Below are 19,848 nucleotides of genomic sequence, written 5' to 3'. Positions count from 1 at the left end.
TCAAGTTTCTTTTCTGCTTCCGCTCCATACACATCCCCAGAACTTTCCTCCTGGGCATGAATCTGACCTGTGGTACATGGCAATACAGGTGAGTATGACTTAGGAGAGAAAACAGGAACTCAAATTGTACATAGGCTTACATACAGTAGTAAGCAAGGGCTGCAGTTCAGGCTCCAAGGACTTGTGTTCTTGCCCACTCACTCTCATTCTCTCATGCACACTCTGTGTCTCTATATTTACCACCAGTTGGCATGGCACAGTGGTAAGAACTTGGCTTTCAAGTCCCATGGTCTGGTTTCCATCTTGGCTCTAACATAGGGTCTAGCTGTGTGACCCTAGGCAAGAACTTAACTTCCATAAGCCTTGGTTTCTTCATGAGTAAAATAATTGAACTTATTTCACAATAGTATTTACTTGGCCAGATCCAATAACAATGTGTAGTAAACCTCTTAGTTTAGGTGTTTGACATATTATAGTACTCTTGAATGCTAAACATTCTTCAATTTCTTGGTCTAGACTCTAAACATTTTGAGGGCAGTAAACTCTGCCCAATTCATCTTTCTGTCCTGAGAGTTGAAATTCAGTAAACATTTGTCAAATGAGCTGGCTTCTCTGAACTCGTGTGGCATGGGCAATGAGCATAGCCGCCAAATGCATTCGCCCAATTCACTGGCCCCTGTTGAGCTCATTACCTTGATGTAACTCCTCCCAGCCTCAGCAAGATGTTTAGAGAAGGCAGCATCTGCCCTTCCCAGCGTGAGGAAAAGGTGAGAATCAACTGGAAAACAAACAGGCACGGGCAGTGTGGGCAGCTCCCCAGAGTGGTGCCCTATTGATTTTCAAGTGTCACTATTAATAACAACAACTGGCAGAGAGAGAACATGTTTTTTCCAAGACAATCACAGCATCTCATAGGAACACCTCATCGATCTCTCCATGGCCCCAGGAAGTATAGAAGAATATTCCCCACTTCCTGGTAGGTCATAAGAAGCCAAGGGGGTTTGACCAAGGTTCCTGAACAAGTCAGTGGGACTCTGGTATTTATGGCCCTTAGGTCCCTCTGTGTCCCCAACGGCATTTCTACTGCCCTTGGGCTTTCCCAGCATGTGTCTCTTGAGATATTTAGGAAATAAAGTTACCTTTAACAAAACACCCATGGAGGCAAAAAGCATCAGGTACCAGTCCAAGAAGTATCCTTCTTGGTGAGAAGCCCTTAGTTATGATGGCTACCTGGTTTAGTCCTCTCCTTTCTGTTGATCATCAAGAATCACATTTGGGGCTGGGGGATTGTGGCTCAGTGGTAGAGTGTGTGGGTTCATTCTCCAGTACCACAGAAAAATAAACAAATAAAATAAAGATATTTTGTCTATCTACAACTTAAAAAAAAATCACATTTCCCTAGTCAGAGTACTGCATAGAGGGAACAGGGCAAGTATAAGTCCTTTCTAACTCCATGAGACACATAGGAGATGTGTATCCAAGCAAATGCCTGTCCTACAATCACCCTTTCTGCCCTAATGGGTCTCCCATGTTCCAGCCCTCCCCACAGTGCAGTCACCCATCCATCTAGTCACAACAGAGAACCCTGCTCCCAAGATGAAAAAAGGAATAGGAGGCCTGGCAGAAACTGTGAATAGGAATGACAATGATTTCCAAGCAAGGACAGACAGTCTCGGTGAGACACAAATCTAGTTGGCATTCCTCCTCCCAGACTAGAGAGGAATCTTAACCACTCTACACAGAAGCTTTCTCTCCTGGGAACTGCACAAGTAGCCACTGCACTGGTATGCACCCTGCCCACAGCTCTAGGCTATTGAATAGACAGGTGGGACACGCTAGCCATAAGTAGTTAAAAAGTTAAAAAGCTTCCTGTCAGATTGGGCTGTGTTAGAGAATAAGCCAAGGTCGATAGAATGTTCCCCTGGTCCAGGGGACAGGTTCCAACTAAGATCTGGGAAAATCAGAGGATATGAAAAACAAGTGATTTCTCCTCTACTTTATATAACCAACAGGTGTAAAGTATCTAGGCTGTACTCTGGTACTGAATAGAGCAGCAACATTTCCAAGATTCCAGAAGAAATAGTGTTCAAGGCAGATAGAAACTAAGATCCAAGCTCAAGAGCAAAAGTAAGTTCTTAGACCCTGGACCCCAAGAATTACATAGTCCCAGGCAAGACTGACATTATATCACCATCCACCCCTCCCCGCTACATTCTTAAGGCCTCTAAGTTACACAGAATCAGGCATGGTCCCCAAGTGCCATGCCCCCAACATCCCTCATACTCAAACAAGATCAGGGAGGAAAATCTGAACACTGTTTGCCCTTGGAGATTAGGCAAGGGTGTAGCAAAAAGTCCCACGGAGGTTGAGCTGAAAAAGGTGAACATGCCTCTTAACAAGGACGAAGGCTGTATTAGACACAGCAGATTAGATACTTTTGAGACACTATTCTTCACAAAAGAGACAATAGCAAAACAGGGCAAATTAAACTCTTTTGTGCCTGACACAACAGTAGCAGTGGAAGCTACAGACAGAGCAGCTCGCAGTGCCAAGGTAATGGCAGGACATGGCCTTGTGGAAATGAGGAAGAGAGAAATACAGCTCAGTTCTTGAAGCTATGACATGTGGGACTAAGAAACCTTACCTCCTTCCCTTGGGGACAAGTGCCTGGAGAGTACCAGATTTAAGAAACATCAGCAAGTTTCTTCCTTCCTTTCTCCCTCCCTCTCTTTCTTCATTTCTCTCTCTCTCCCCTTCTTCCTCCTTCCCTCTCTCTCCCTGCCTGTTTCTTCTCACTTGTTTTTGAGAGGATTTGCTGTACCTGTAAGATCCTTGATTAGCATCTGGATGGTCATCTTAAATGACAGCTGCCATTTTAAGAAAAATTTCGCTGTCCCACCCAACGGCATTTCTGAGAAAGATTCACTTCTCCCTCACACCAACCCCACCCTTCACCTCCCTCATTAGGACCCCTGCTCTAATCCCCGAGCCTGCCCCATAAAAGTCCTGAACCCTAAACCTATTTTGCCTCTCTCCGTCTATGGAGAGATGTGACTTTGTCAGCTCTGACAAATAAACTCGCATGTATATTTCTGCCTGGACTCTGTCTTTCATTTCTCGCTGGCCCGTCTCCTGGTTCCTCGCTTTCCTTTTAGTACCCATTTCCATCTAGGAATAAGTGAGATCCCTTGATTCCCACTGACCTCCCTGGTTAGCAATTCAACAGGAAAACACCTCCCACGGCAAAATCAAAGTAGACTTCAAGCTGCTTTCCTTCTGGCTCACTCCCATGTAAATGAGCTCCCTGCAGCCTGACTCATAGGAACTCAAAATGGAAAAATGAAGAGAAAAAAATATATAGTTCAAAGGTAGGGTGAGACTTGCCTACCTGATGAGGCCTATACCTGACATGCTGCCAGGGACACCAGCCCTTGGGAAACAACTCAGTGGCATACTTCTCAATCCTTCAGGATTGAGATATTTAGTCCTGAGATATACAGTCCCAGAGAAATAAAATGATGACTAAATGTCAGTTAGCTGTCTATAGACTATGTCCCATGTGTCCAGATTCTTGAGCTCATGACTACATTAGTTACTCTCAGGGTTTGGTCCCCAAGCTCCACATCCCACCCCAGGACCACAGCTTAGAGAAGGGTGTGGTGATAGTGAGCTGGGGGTGAATTTGGGTTTCTTCCCTCCACTCCTGGTTTGAGAAGTATAGCCTATTGGTAAAGGAAAACACTATACTCTCTTGCTCCTCAGATGATGTTCTGTACTAAAAGGCCCCCTGGCAAGGCACCAGAGCACCCATCATCCTAATGGAATTAGTGATTAACATCCCTGCAGTCCCCCACAGCATGATGCCATCTCTCTCCCTTCTTCTTGGATTGCAGGGTACCCACAGCAGCAGGCAGCGGCTGCCCTAAGTAACTGTTTGATCCAAACAAAAAAGAATAGATCCATCTATTCACTGTGGAGAAGAGGCAGTCATTTTAAATCTACATATTATACATTCTTGCTGCAAAGAAAAAGGAGCAAAATTAAATTAAAATTCTCTCTGGAAGACTTCTACCCCAAAAGGCAGAAGAGCAGTCTAGAGTTATACCTAGTTCCCAACTCTAAACAGCTCTTGGATTCCCCTCCTCCCTCTTCCCCTCCTGGCTGGATATCTCCAGATGCGTCTGAATTTCAGTGATTCATTCTAATGATAACGCACCCTAAGAACAAATCATGGACTCTGATTGATTTAGGAGGCAACTTGCACAAATACCTGTAATCTAGTTCTAATCTTGTTTGTTTCCATTCCAATTATTATGCATCAATGGTTTAAAAATGGGAACCGTCTGGTGTGTACATCCAATCCATTTTAACAGAGGATAAATCTGGGTTATTGTGACCCTTTCCTCTCCCAGACTTGAGACAACACCAGCGTCTCAAGGTGCTGATTGGGCCAAATCAGCTCTAACTCTATTCAACTTTTCAAGGATTCAATTAATCATAAAGCCAATTCCATTCTAGGCTCCATCTGTCTTGCCTCCTTTGGGGACTAATAATCACTCACTGTGTGTTTTTACACACTAGCTGAACTGAAATTAAGACTGATTTCATCATGGAGCACTCAAAAAGAAAATGTATTTCTTGAAGGAAAATTTCAGCGCTATTTCAATGTTTTGTTTGGATAAAGATAGTTTTAAATAAACAAAAGAACATTCTTTTAAAGCTTCAGAATTCTTGAGATTATAATAATTGCTGTCACCCAAATCCTAGGAAGAGGGGAACTCCTTGGAGAACCAGAAATTCCCAAAGTTGGATCATAATCAAAGAGATTCAATTTTTCCTTGGGGAAAAAGTATGGGCACCCATAAAATATGTTAAAAAAATGGAATTAATCTGATATTTGATACACTATTTTAAGAAATTTAGTCATTTATCCTGGGACAAGTAGACTTAATTTAAATTTTAAAATTACTTTTATTTTCAATTATCTATTTGAAAAGGGAAGATGGGCACTATCTTGTTTTTAGCATTTAGAACCTCTGAAAGTCTTCAACTGGCCCTAAGATGTCTAAGTCTTCCTACTTCTTTACAAGAAATACAGCTTTTCTCTTCTTCTATAAATAACCTGCTTCTCCCAGAAGTATTAAAGCAGCTGTCCTGGCCAACACTCAACAGAGCCCTCTTACACACCCCCAACTCATTCCCTCCTCCCACTGAGAACAGTCTCTTCACCAGAAACATGACCACAAAAAGGGTCACGTCTCAACCAGGTGGCCACCTGGTTCTGGAAGCATTCCCAACTTGTCAGCAGGTTTTAAGAGAGAAAATGCAAACGGTTGAGCTTTTATTTTTACTTTTCATGACTGCAAAGTCAAAGCAATTGGGCTTCTCCAGATTCCAAAGCTCCTAGTGGCCATGTTACACCTAGTATAGACCCTTAACCCTGGCTCTTACAAAATGGTCCCAGAATGATGTAGAGGAAACACTGCAGCCAAGGAGACCCAGCATATGGCTTTACTGCTTTAAAAGCTCTTAAACTGAAATTCTGAATTACACTAACTCCCAATCAAAAATAATGACACAGTCATTCCAAACTTAACATCAAAGATGTTTTGTGAGTCATACTGGCTCTAAAAAGCCATCAGTAATCATTTCATAGACAAAACAATCAAATACCTCCTTCATTTAACAATAAATTCTGCCTAGTAATAAGTTTAATTGGAGCACTGTCATTATTTTATTTATTTATCTCTTTATTTATTTAGGTGGTACTACGGATTGAACTTAGGATCTGGAGCATGCTAGGCAAGTGCTCTGCCACTGAGCTACATCCCAGCTCCACTGTCATTTTTTTAAAATATTTTTTTAGTTGTAGTTGGACACAATACCTTTATTTTATTTATTTATTTTTATGCGGTGCTGAGGATGGAACCCAGTGCCTTGACGTGCTAGGTGAGCGCTCTACTGCTGAGCCACAACCCCAGCACCTCCACTGTCATTTTTAAACATGGGTCAAGGCAAGCATTTTCTCAAAATCTTTCACCTGAGTCATTTTACAATCATTTAAAAACAAAAAATTACCTCCTAAGAAGCTTTTTAAGTATTGATAAAGATTTATGTTCAAGAGACATTGTTAAATGCAAAAAACAAATTGTATACAAACAAGAAAAACAAAATACAGTTGTATTTGCTTGAATATGCATAGACATCTCTAGCAGAAACTGGCAACAGTGGCTGTCTTAAAGAAGGGCATCACAGGATTAGGATGGGAGGGAGCATTTTCATCACACTCCTTTGTTCCCTTTGCATTCTGAACCATTACCAAATCAGGGTTGAAATAATAACATTAAAATTTAAGAAGAGACTGAGGATATAGCTCAGTTGGTAGAGTGTTTGCCTTGTATGCACATAGCCCTGGGTTCAATTACCAGCAAACCCCCCCTCCCCCCCAAAAAAAAGAAAAAGAAAGAAAGAAAAGAAAATTAACTCACAGACACTAATCTGGACATTTACCAAAATACCAGAGAGAAGTCTGACCATGTTCTATGGAGAAAATAAGTCTTAAACATCTCTTAGCCATATAGTTTTAGTGATCTTCCATGAATAGACTTCAAGAACACAGAGTCAAGATTAGCCATAGTAAGAGAGATGGGGTCCCAAGTGATCACTGTGCCTCTCAGTCTATAACAGCAAAGAAGGGGAACACAGAGATGGAAGGAAAGAAGGGAGAGATGGAGGGTTGGGAATGAAGGCTGGACTCTGAAGACACACTATGGGATACCATCTAGCTTGATAAGCCCCCAGGCATTTCTTACTTTTGCTTAAAAGGGAACTACAATTCATTTAAGTCAAAGTTCATAGTAAGTTACAGGGCCGAAGAGGGAAGCTTTATGTGAACCTTATAGGAACACATCACTCTTCAGATCCCAGGAATTCTCTTACCACCTAAAGGCCATATCTGAGCCTGAAATTTCAGAGTTTCTGATGCTTATTCTGGCTGCCAGCTGGCTCTATGATCTTGAACAAATCACTTCAGCAGAGGAACTGAGTGGGACATAAGACTCCTCCAGCCAGCCACTGATCACTGTCCACAGCTCTTTGTCAAGAATACCTGTACAACAGGGATTTGGGGGTTAAATTCCATAGGTATGCCCCAGGGCTTGCCTATTCCTGATCTCCCTTCCAAGGTGAATAATGCTCTGCCAGTTTATTCCAGGCCCACGTTCTGCTTGGCCTTTGCTCCTTTTTGAAGCCTGGCATCCATCCCCATGTGGGCCTATGCTTACCCAAAAGAGTTTTCCATCAATACAAAGGAGGACCTTGAAAAGACACTTGCTTGGACCAAAGGTACAGAGTGACCACTATGAAGGAAAGTCCCTCTAGGATGCCCCCATCTAATACCAAACAGAAATCCTACTGGGGCAGCCTTTAGTTTCAATTTCTTGCCATGAGAATATAAATGACCAGGTAACTACAGAAAGTTATCTTGGGAAGACTTCTGAGAATCAAACAGATGTTTTTTATTTTTCATAGGATTTTCAGCTGTGTGTTATATGTGTGATACTGGGGATTGAACCCAGGGACTAGCACTTGCGAGACATGCAACCTACCACTGAGATACATACCCAGCCCTTTTTATTTACTTTTGAGACAGGGTATTGCCAAGATGCCCAAACTCAAACCTGGAATCCTCCTGCATTGGCCTTCAGAGTAGCTGGAATTATAGGCATGCACTGCCCAGCTTCCAGCTGATATTCTATTTCTCTTTTACCCTTCCCATTTTGGGGATGCCATGTAAAGGGAAGTCTCATAGACATGAGACTCTACAGCCCCACCCATCCTGAACTTTCTAATCAGAGACAGTAAGAAGGCCTGAGACAGTCTGTTTTCTGGCATGGTGGCCAGATGCTCTGAATGGAGGCTGGGGCACCAGGGTCCAGCTATAATAATTTCCCAGCAGCCTCACTGAAGTGGCAGTAAGACCAACACAACTGATTAAATGCAGAATAAAAGCAGAGAGAAAATGGGATAGAAATAAATTAGCTTTAAACCTCAAGGTTGTGTATGCAAGTGAAATGCAGTGGAGGCTGGGAGGCAGCCTGGGAAATCAGTCTTGGAGATTTCCCTGAAACAAAGGGATCATGGATTGTCTAATATGAAGAAATCCTTCTGTTTCACAGCCACATGACAGCCTGTTTTACTCAGTGCTGTTCATTAAATGCTTTGCACATATTCCGAGATAATAGTATGCAGCCAACTTCCTGAAAAAGCCCAAGACTCCCCCACCAGGACTTCTACCCAGGCAGTACAGACTGCAAAGCACAGCTGTCATTAGCAGGGCACAGGGTCAATATTTCCTGCCATCTTTCAATTACTGTCCTCCCCCTCCTCCAGCCTTCATGGATTCTCCTCTTTAAGTAATGGACTACTGTTATGACTAGAAGAGATGCTGGAAGAGAAAACTTCTAACTGATCAGAATTCAAAAAGCAAAACATTAAAAAATGTTAGGGGGTGTAGGGAGAGAAGAGAGGAGGTACAACAGAAGAGTCCCCATCTATATAGGCCTTGTGGCTTAAATATTTAGAAAAAAACCACTGAGAAGTGGCTTGATTGTTCCAAAAACTGAACCAGAGCAGCACAGTTTAAAAACATACTTGCTCCAATCAAAACAGGGCTATTTCTGGAAAAATTGGTTAGGGCTACTTTCAGGGGATCACTGCTAGGGGGCAGAAAACTGTAAATTGTAGGTATGAGATTGTTAATGAGGCTCAGTCTAGGAAGTGTTGACTGAACACCTCCTAACACATGTGTGAAGAATGGAAGGAAAGAAAGATACAAAACAGACTGATCATCTCATCCTGACCACCACTCTGGCTGTGGGAGCTAGCTTAAATCAGCAACCCTTGCCATAAATCCCAACTCTTCCCTCTGGGTATTATTCCCTATATCCTCCAATATTAAAGTCAAGAGCTTGTGCACCTGGTAAAGAATGACACTAGGGACCCCATTCAAGACCTTCAGAGGAATGTCCCTTTCTGTGAGAATTCATTAGCTCTTCAGACTATAGGAAGAACATGAGCTTTGACATCTAGGTTTAACACTCCCATAAATTATCTGTATGCCCTAGGGCAAAAATCCTCCTTGGTAAAGCCAGACTTTTATTACCTGCCCAGAGTTGTTGTTAGGATTAAATGAGACATTGTGCAAAGTCCATGTCCTTTTCAGGCTCCTTTACCAAAGCAGCCTTTCTCATAAGATAGTACACCCAATCTAGGTTAGTCCAGTGCTCTCTGGTATGCTATGCTCCCTCTTCAAGTCCTGCCCACTTCACAGATAAGAAACTGATATCAAAATATTACATGGGGGACAGGGGTTAGAGCTTAGTGGCAGAGAACTTGAAAGTCCTTGGCAATCCATAGCACCACAAAAAAAAAAAAAAAGGAAAAAAATCATGTTACACAGTAAATATGCACAATTTTCATTTATCAATTAAAAATATATTTGCAAAAAAGGTAGGGCTGGAGGTGTAGTTCAGTGGTAAAGTGTGTGCTTAGCATGTATGAGGCCCTGTGTTCAATCCCAGTACTGCAAAAATAATAAATAAAAATATATTCACACACAAAGAAACTGAGTTACTGACGATTTCTCAGGTTATCTTTTTCAATTTCAAAAACCAGGTGATTTTATGCTATAAAATCTTTGCTATTCCAGAGCAAAGAGAAAGGGGAAACTTCCTCTTCTTAAAGGTAGCTGTAGCAGAAACTCCTAGTGGTGCTCACAATTCTTTCCCAGTCTCCAAAGTCTGATGGCGAGGAAAGGCCATCATACTAAGCTTTGGCCAATGTGTTATATAGCAGACTGGACAGTTTCTGGGATTCTCAAGAGATTTTTCAACTGCCCTTTACCTCTTTTATATCCTTTCTTCTGCCCTGCTCTCTGGAATACAGATCTTACCATTTGGGATGATGAAGAAAGGGTTACTTCTTAGGGATGGCATTACAGTGTTTCTGGAAAGAACTTAAAACAGTAGGCTATTGACCTGAAAATGTTATTTACAATCCCTCCAGTTCCAGGTGACACTTTGGACTGCAACAATGCAGAGAACACAACTAAGATATGCCTTAGTAGATGGTTAAAAAAAAAAAAAGCACAAAATTCACCATAAATTTCTAATTGAGCCCCATGATGAAAATGAAATTGAAAGATACATATGTAATTTTTAACACAGCTACTTAACATACATATATAAATAAATATACACACAAACACAATCAAATGCCAGCATCACATATGATCATGAAATACTAAAATCACCTCTGTCAAGAACAAATAAAAGTATTTGTTAACATCATTATAACTAAAAGAGGAAAAGTTTATCATTGTTTACAGACGTAACAACTATATAAATAAAAGAATAAACTGAAAAGATACTAGAAACTATAAGATAGTTCAGTAAGGTAGCTTGCAATCTATATTTTAAAACTAAGCCAACTCTCGTTTCTATTAATGGTGAATTAGATTATTCAGATCCACCTTTTGAAAACAAACTGAATAAAATATTTAAAAATATTTCCTTAAGAGCATCAAACTGCAACAAAATTATTACAAACTACCAGGCTAAAAGGTAAGGAAAAGAGAGCCCAGAAAGTAACCAGAATATTGAAGCCACAAAGGTGTAGAGCACTCACAGGTTTAGTCAAACTTGGTTTTTGACTTTAGCAACCTTGTGAGTTTAAGGGGACATAAGCCCAAAGATGGAAGTCACCCAAAGACTCAGAAAGATAAGAAAGAGAGAGAAGCAGATATCCGAAGAGATAATGGCTGAAAATATTGTAGAACAGATGAAACAAATTTAGATTGAATGAATTCAATAAAGTTTAAGCCAAAAAAAATTAAATTCACAAATATACATACATGGGGAAAAATATCTTAAAAGCAGATGGAGGAAAAAGGGTTTATCTTCAAAAGGAGTGACCAAAACACTAACTTCAAAGTTAGTGACAGCTAACTTTTCAAAAGCAACAATAGAAGGCAGAATGGAATGTATATTTAATTTGCTGAAAGAAAACAAATGTTTTAGAGTAAAAAGAAAATTACAGAATTCTATATCTAGAGAAAACATCTTTTGAAATTAAGTAGAAAACTAAGACATTTTTAGACAAAACACCCAAGAATTCGTCACCTTACATAATATATACATATATACAAATAAATGTGTGTATAGATATAGATATAAACACACATATGTATGTACATGTGAGAGATATGTACATATATATATATATATATATATATTATACTCACATGTAGATGTATATTCCTTGACTTATGAAGTTACATCCCAATAAATCTATCCTAATTTGAAAATATTATAAGCTAAAAATGTATTTAATACACCTAACCTACTAAAATCATTGGTAACCAACAGAGTACATGGTAAAGTAATGTCTGTTTACTTTTGTGATTGCCTGGCTGACTGGGAGTTGAGGCTTGCTGCTGGTGCCCAGCTTCATAAGAGTATTGTACTACTAGCCAGGAAAAAATTTTGCTAGCTAGGAAAAAAAAATCACAATTAAAAATATTAAATATGGCTTCTACAGAATGCATATTGTTCTTGCACCATCAAACGTCAAGAAATTATAAGTCAAACTATCTTAATAAGCTGGATGAAATGGCAAATGCCTATAACCCAAAGAGTTCAAGACCCGACTGGGCAACATAGCAAAACTCGATCTCCCTCCCCATACTCTGCCCCCCAAAAATCTATGAGAGCATGTGTACATGTGTGGAGGGGGCTGAAGTATGGGACAAGGATATGTCACTATCAAAGTATGGAATTTATATTCTTTTTAGGTATATGTAGTACATTTATAAAAAATGTATTATCTTAATTAGCTTTATGTTACTATAATAAAATACTGGAGGGAATTAAATTATAAAGAAAAAAGGTCTTATTTTGGTTCACAGTTCTGGAGGTTCTAGTTCATGACCAAGTTGTCCATTACTTTGGGCCTCTAGTAAGGGTGCCAGATGCAGTGGCAGGGAGCACATGTTGAAGCAAACCACTCACCTCATATGCCATGAAGCAGAGAGAGAGAGAGAAACCAGGTTCCACAATCCCCTTCCAGAGCATGCCCCAATGTCCTAAGACTCTCCCCACTATGTTGCACCTCTCAAAGCTTCTATTGTCTCTCAACAGTGTCACCCTCAGGACCAAGGCTTTAACACACAGACCTTTGGGGGACACTTATCTAAAACATAGCAGATGTGAACCAAATAGAAAATCTCAACTGATTTCAAATGCATAATAATCATAATTAAGGACATTTCATTGACCACAACATAGATGTCAATAACAAAAACATTAACTAGAAAGTTTCCATTACATGTGGAAGTTAAGAAATATACTTAAATATGAACCAAAGAAGTCATAATGTTATGGGCCAGGCTATATGGGCAATGACCAAACAGACTCCATTTTACCCTGTGACTCCATATTATGTAAGAAATGCTTCTCCCATGGGAAAGCCCCACCTCTGTACCCATTAACAGTTACCTAGCATAATATACTTGGTAACACAAAATAGCAATTCTTACACGATGTAAAATTGTTCTCTTTGGTTTCCATTTTTCTTGGGCAATGTACCTTGCCAGAGATTCATTGTCTAGATGTTAGTAACCATTCTCTAATGTGTACTGAATAAGGGTCATTTTGACCCCTTTCCCTTCTGCTTGCTTGCTGCTATGCCAACCTGCTGCTAGTTCCATGGGACATACCAATGCACCCACTGCATTGTCTCACTAACTGCCCAATTCAGCTTCTATACCTTCTTGCTTGCAGCTATGTCAACCTGGATGTGGTTTTTGCAGCTTTTGCCTTTAAATATCCTAAAATGTGCAGGCTTGGGGCTGTTCCTTGCAGAGACAGTTATAGGTCCTGTGGGGAGTAGTCACCCTGGCCAGCTAAATAAAAACTCATCAATTTGGACAAAACTGGGACTTGGTGTGTTTTCTGAGCAAACTGCCCCATAACAATAATTGAAATTTAAATATTTTCAACTGAACAACATAATCAAAACTTGGAAACTCCCAGAAATGAAAAAATCACTTAATAATAAAAAAATTTATGGTGTAATAAACATATTAGACACACCAAAGAAAGATACAGTTGATGGGGAAAATAAGATGAAAGAAATCATCCAGGAAGAAGTCTAAGAGATGAAGAAATTGAAAAGAAAAGGGCTACATTCAGTGGCACACATCCATAATCCCATCTACTTGGGAGACAGGAAGATTCCAAGTTCAAGGCCAGCCTGGACAACTTAGTGAAAGCCTTTCTCAAAATAAAAAATAGAGCACCCCTGGGTTCAATCCCCAGTACCAGGAAAAAAAGAGAGAGAGAGAGAGAGAGGTGTCTTTTTGTAGTTCATAAGTGTGATTTTCACACCACTGTGTAATATGTGCTTCCCTCAGACCTTGTTATAATGTTAGCATATTACCCATCTGATTTTTTTAAAAGTGAAATAATGGTTAAGAGATATTAGAAACAGATGGCCCAATATAATCCCCAAATAAAGAATATGGAGGAGTGCCCATGAAGCACACAGTAAGATAATAATTAGGGAATTGCCATAACTAAAGACTGTAAGTTAAAACTGTACTTTGAAAGCTACAGATAAATTAAAATAAATCATACTTGGATATATAATAATAATTAAATACAAATGAAAAACTTTTAAACATCATGGGAACACTCATCAGCTATAAAAGATATTGTTAAACTATTAAACAGGCAATAGATTTTTCACCAATAATAACAGATACTATAAAGATAACTACTATTTTTCAGGAAGGATGGCAAAATGATAATGGCATTAGGAAAAACTAAGAAAGCATTACCCCTCAACATTTGCTGAAAGATTAACTCTGGGAAATTGAATCTCAGAAAGTAAAGTAAGAAAACAATAATAATAAGAAGAAGTATATTGAAATACGAACAAGCATGAATTGTAAAGCACTGGCATAGATGATGACAATAATCACTAATATATGAAGTTGGTTAAAGACAGGTAGAAACAAAATATTACCCAAAGAAAATGAAAAATGGAGATGACTAAAATTAAAGGATTCTTATTTTTTTCAATATTTGAGGGGATAGAAAGCTTTACTTTAAACTTCAGCAGCTTATGAAACATGTTAAAAGCTAATCACTGAAACGAATGGCAGAAAATGATCCAAATATGTCAATAAGTCACAGTAAAAGAAAATGAGTTAATTTTTCCTAATAAATGTGATGGACATTATCCAAAGTACATGTATGAAGACATGAATTGGTGTGAATACAACAAGAGATATGAAAAATTGTGCTCTATATGTATAATAAGAATTATAATGCATTCTGGTGACATATATAAATAAAAAAATAATTAAAAGAAAGATATGTCCAAAACATAATGGTAAGAAAGACAAATAAAAAGGACAGAAAAAGATACATAAAGAAAATGCTAACAGAAAGTTTTTAGCTATAGTAATATCAGACAAAACAGACTTTAAGGCAAAAAAAAAATGACTTCTTAGGAGCCAGGCAGTGGTACACACCCAGCTACCAAGCAGGCTGAGGAAGGAGGATTGAAAATTCTAGTTCAGTCTGGGAGACTGTGTCTCAAAATAAAAATTTTAAAGGGGAAAGGTGGATAACTCAATGGTAAAGCACTTCCCTAGTGTGTGTGAGGTTCTAGGTTCAATCCTCAGGCAGTGGGCAGTGGAGGGGATGGCCTGGGGAACCCACACAAGGACTTATAGCAGTCAAGATGATTATAACTTAATGATATAAGGAACAATAGGGTACAGCTATGAGGTTATCAGAATCACAAATCTGTGTAACATTTAATAATCTTAGATAAAAATAAAGCAAAATTCAGAAAGGAACAGAAATATATAATCACAGAGATTTTATTACTAATCTCTGAGAAAAGAAAATGAAAGCTGGGCATGGTGGCACACACCTATATCCCAAAGACTCAACAGGCCTGCCTCAGCAACTTAGTGAGACCCTGTCTCAAAACAGAATAAAATAAAATGAAAAGGACTGGAGATTTAGCTCTGTGGTAAAGTGTTCTGGATTTGAGCCCCAGTACCAGAGAAAGATAGAAAGGAAGGAAGGAAAGAGACAGAGGGAGGAAACAATAAGATGAGGCTGATCACAAATTAGTAAGACAACAGGCGACATGGACATCTTACATACAAACTTGAATTCCCATACCCAGATATATAAAGCAAAAGAAAAATTATGTGTGTCCATTATCCAACAAATAAAAAGCACTCATTTTTGGAATGGAGTGTAGCTCAGTGGTAGAGTACGTGCCTGGCACATGTGAGGTCCTGCATTCTCTCCCCAGCATGGCAAAACAAGCTGATAACGAAACAAACAAACAAATCCCTAAACTCTTAAAAAGCACTTATAGGACATTTACAAAAACTAATCACAACTGGTAAGCAAAATAGGAAGTTTCAACTAACACCAAAGAATTACTATCATAGATATCATCATTTTGGCACACAATGATTAATATACAAATAAATACAGGAAAGGGGAACAGGGTGTCTGGGAAACTAAAACCACACATATTCAATAATCCATAGATTTTAAAATAACTATTTAAATTATAGAACATTTAACTATGCTGTGCATTCAACTTGAAAAGTTAGAAAAACACCGGAAGAGTAAAAGTACATAGAAGAAAATAATAAAGTTAATTAAGTTAATTGCAGAAGTAAGGATAGAGAACAAAGGGGGAAAAAAGGCTAAATAAAATCAAAGACTGGGGGTTGGGATTTAGTTCAGTGGTAGAGAGCTTGCCTAAAGTGTAAAGCCTTGGATTTGGTACTCAGCAACAAAAAATAAAACAAAACACCCAAAAGATGAAAAGCAACATGGGTTAAGCAAAAAATAACAGAAACAGACAAAACTTATAAGAGTATAATAAAGGAGAATATAATAGTAAAGGCAGCATGGACCAAAAAAAGACAAAAACAAAAACCTACAGGAATACTACCAACAAATTTTTGCCAGTAAAATTTTAAAATAAACAATTTTGTAGGGGAAAAGTGACTCAATAAGACATAAACAATCCAAAGAGACTTATAATATTAAAGAAATTAATATTATGATTAAATTTTAAACCTATAAAAATGTCCAAACTCAGTCTTTGTTTAGTCAGTCTTAATAGGTGAGTTTTATCAAGACTTTAAGGAGCTTACAACCCTATCTTATACATAATGTTCCAGACACTAGGAGGAGGATGGGCACATTATAAACTCCTTTGTGATATCACTATGACCTTGATACAAAAATTCAAGAATAGTATGACAACGCACAAGGTCTATAACATTTATAATCAGAGATATAAAAATTATAAGTAAAAAGATTAGTCAAATATGGAGTGAGAATTCAACCAAACTTTGCACTCATCCTCACAGAATGGGATACAAATTCCTAACTGGCACAAAGCCACCATGTTGGCTAATGCTGGTTTATATTATCTAATTATATTATATTATCTGAAAAATTCTGGTTCTTTGCTTTATTTATTACACAAGAACAATCTCTGTTTGCTTAATGTTGAAGATTTATTCTCGAATTGACCATTCTATACTCCCTTTTTAAATTTTTTAAAGAGTTTACAAATGTCACACTTAAAAAACATGCAAAACGTCATACAGAGTACAAACAACAATTTTTGAATTAACAACTTACTAATCAGTATAAAAAACAAAAATTTATCCAGGCATGGTGACACACACCTGTAATCTCAGCTAAGGAGATGAGGTGAATATCTCAAGTTCAAGGCCATTCTGGGCAACCCAGGAAGACCCTGACTCGAAATAAAATAAAAAGGGCTAGCCAAGGATGGAGCTATGGTACTATACTTTCTTAGCATGTGCAAGGTCCAGGGTTCAATCCCTAGTACTACACACACAGAAACATTACCAACAAATTTGAAAACCCCTGTGTACCATTTGCCAGTCAGATTCCTTCCCTCTTCATAACAGAAACTGCAGTCTGAATGTTGTGTTTCCCTATTACTTGTTCATGTATGTATGTATAATCAATACACTGTATGTATGTATAATCAACAGATTGCCCAATAACAACATTATCTTACTCTCTTTAAAAAATCTAGCAAACTAGCTGGATACAGTGGCGCACACCTGTAATACCAGCGGGTTGGGAGGCTGAGGCAGGAGGATTGAGAGTTCAAAGCCAGCCTCAGCAATGGCGAGGCACTGAGAAACTCAGTGAGAACCTGTCTCTAAATAAAATACAAAATAGGGCTGGGGATGTGGCTCAGTGGTTGAGTGCCCCCGAGTTCAATACCTAGTACCAAACAAAACAAAACAAACAAACAAAACAAAAACTAGCAAACTAAATGCAACAAAACATTAAAGATAATGACACATCACAGCCAAAGAGAAAATTAGAAAGGATCAGGATACAAAGCAATACAAATAAAGAAACCCTGTACTGTAATCCCAGCAGCTGAAGCAGGAGGATCGCAAGGTCAAAGCCAGCCTCAGCAAAAGTGAGGCACAAAGCAACTCAATGAGACCCTGTCTCTAAATGAAATACAAAATAAGGCTGGTAATATGGCTCAGTGGTCAAGTGTCCATTAGTTCAATCCCTTGTACCCTCCCCTCAAAAAAAAAAAAAAAAAAAAGGAACCCCATATATATGATAGAGAAACCATTAAAATTCACTGGGGAAAAGACAGAATACTCGCTACTGATTACAGGACACCTGATAGCCACATCATAAAAACTAAAATCTTTTATCTCTCAGCATACAAAAAAATTTTTATAAACAAGTGAACACAATACCTTTATTTATTTTATTTTTATAAGGTGCTGAGTATCAAACCCAGTGCCTCATACTTGCACGGCAAGCGCTCTACCACTGAGCTTCAACCACAGCACCACAAAAAGTTTATTTAGAATAAAAATGTGTCAGTTTTGAACAACCAATAAAATAAAATAAAAAAATTCTACCTGTAGGGGGGGGAAGTTTATACTCTTGGAAGTTACTATAGGTTAATTTCTTTATACCTCAGGGTAAGGAAGGATTTCTAAAAACACAAAAAATATAAACTTTTAAGAAAATATTGGTATTTATTTATAAAATACTTATTTATAAGATAAATATATATAAATATATAAAATATTAGTATTTATTTATAAAAAAGTTACTTTATATGACAAAAGGCAACATAAACAGGAAGTTGGATTTTCAGTTTATTAATTTATTTTGCTTTCTTCCCCACTGCTGGGAACAAAACCCAGGGCCTTACGCATGTTAGAAAAGTGTTCTATCACTGAGCTACATCCCCAACTCAATACTTAAATGACTAGCCTATAATGGAAAAAGGGGCTGGAAGAGAGCACAAGAATTCTATGACCTGTATGTATACTATGATTCCAATTATGCAGGAAATAATACACAACGTTTGCAGCAGACATTGAAGAGTAAATTCAAAAGAACAGTGGGATACCACATCAAATCCATCAGATCTGCAGAAACTACAAACTCTAATAATACCAAGGGTTGAGCAGGATGTCAGGAAACGGAACCTCTTAAATACAGTAAAAGTTTATTCCCACCAGCAAGCACTTGGAAAACAATTTGGCATTATGTACTTGTGTTGAAAATGTGCACAGCTTATTACCTAGCAATTCTACTTTTAGGCACATACCCTAGAAAAATGCTTGCACATGTGCCCAAGGAATCATGCACAAAGATATTTACTACAACACTGAGTGTTAAGCCAAAAACTGGCCTCAATCTAAATGTCCATTAATAAAGAAATACATTAGGCCTATTAAAACAATGGGATGCACATAAAAGCTGTACTCAGAGATACTGTTAATGAAATGGAAAGCTACTAAAACAATTTCTTTATGTAATATACACATAGATGAGGAGAGCTGAATATGATAAAACTATAAAAAAACAGACATGAAACACTCCAAATTTGTAACAGTGGTTACCTCTGGGAGAGAAGAAAATAGAATTAGAGGGCTGGGGTTGTGGCTCAGTGGTAGAGCACTTGCCTAGCATGTGTGAGGCACTGGGTTCGATTCTCAGCACCACATACCAATAAATAAATAAAATTTTTAAAAAAGAAAATAGAATTAGAAAAGATTAAGGAAGTATTTTCAATTATATCATTTACTTCTCTAAAAAATCTGAAGTACATACAGCAAATTTTAGTTCACTGAATCTGTGTGGAAAGTATAAGATTTCCTGAACTCTTCTTCATGTACTAAATATTTCATATTTTTGAAATAATATGGAAAAAAATGTTATACGGCCGAGTCTGTATGGCCCCTGGCATTTTGCCAACAGTATTGATTGACAGGCGAGGCATTACTATCCGCCTCTGCCGCAACTTTTGAGTTCTCGCACTATTTTGGAGTTCTCCAGGGGATTTCCGGGGATTCCCTGAGAGTTCCCATTAGTTGGGGAAGTGCAGGAGAAGGGATTTCGGGAAGAGATATTTCCGGCTGGGGGTTCCTGGACAAGCCTCCTGGCGTTCGGGAGGATTCCCCGGGAGCTGTGTGAAGTGTTTTCCTGCAGTTTAAAAATAAAGTTTGTTCCTGCTTCAGTGGCTCGTGATTTGTGCCCAGCCAGACTGCGGCATTTGGTGGCCCCTACGGGGAACGTCTGAAGCTTCGGGGTAAGTGAAATTGCTTGCCCCTAAGGGAAGGCGAGAGAATGGGTGACCATTTTAAAAAACAATGTGTTCTTGTTTTGATTTGTTTTGTGTTTGTTTCAAGCTGCCTATCCCTAGAATTTT

At 38.5% G+C, this 19,848-nt stretch overlaps 1 protein-coding gene and 1 pseudogene across 4 annotated transcripts in view; one reads left to right on the top strand and one right to left on the bottom strand.

Moving 5' to 3' along the window:
• Sil1 (SIL1 nucleotide exchange factor) overlaps positions 1 to 19,848 on the bottom strand; it is a 318,102-nt gene that overhangs the window by 70,435 nt on the left and 227,819 nt on the right. The window lies entirely within an intron of this gene.
• LOC114086686 (small nucleolar RNA U13) lies at positions 13,412 to 13,507 on the top strand (annotated as a pseudogene).

The sequence above is a fragment of the Marmota flaviventris genome, chromosome 5, assembly GCF_047511675.1.
Source record: "Marmota flaviventris isolate mMarFla1 chromosome 5, mMarFla1.hap1, whole genome shotgun sequence".
Classification (NCBI taxonomy): Eukaryota; Metazoa; Chordata; class Mammalia; order Rodentia; family Sciuridae; genus Marmota; species Marmota flaviventris.
Note: the sequence above shows the minus strand (reverse complement) of the source record. Positions and strands in the feature narration are given on the sequence as shown.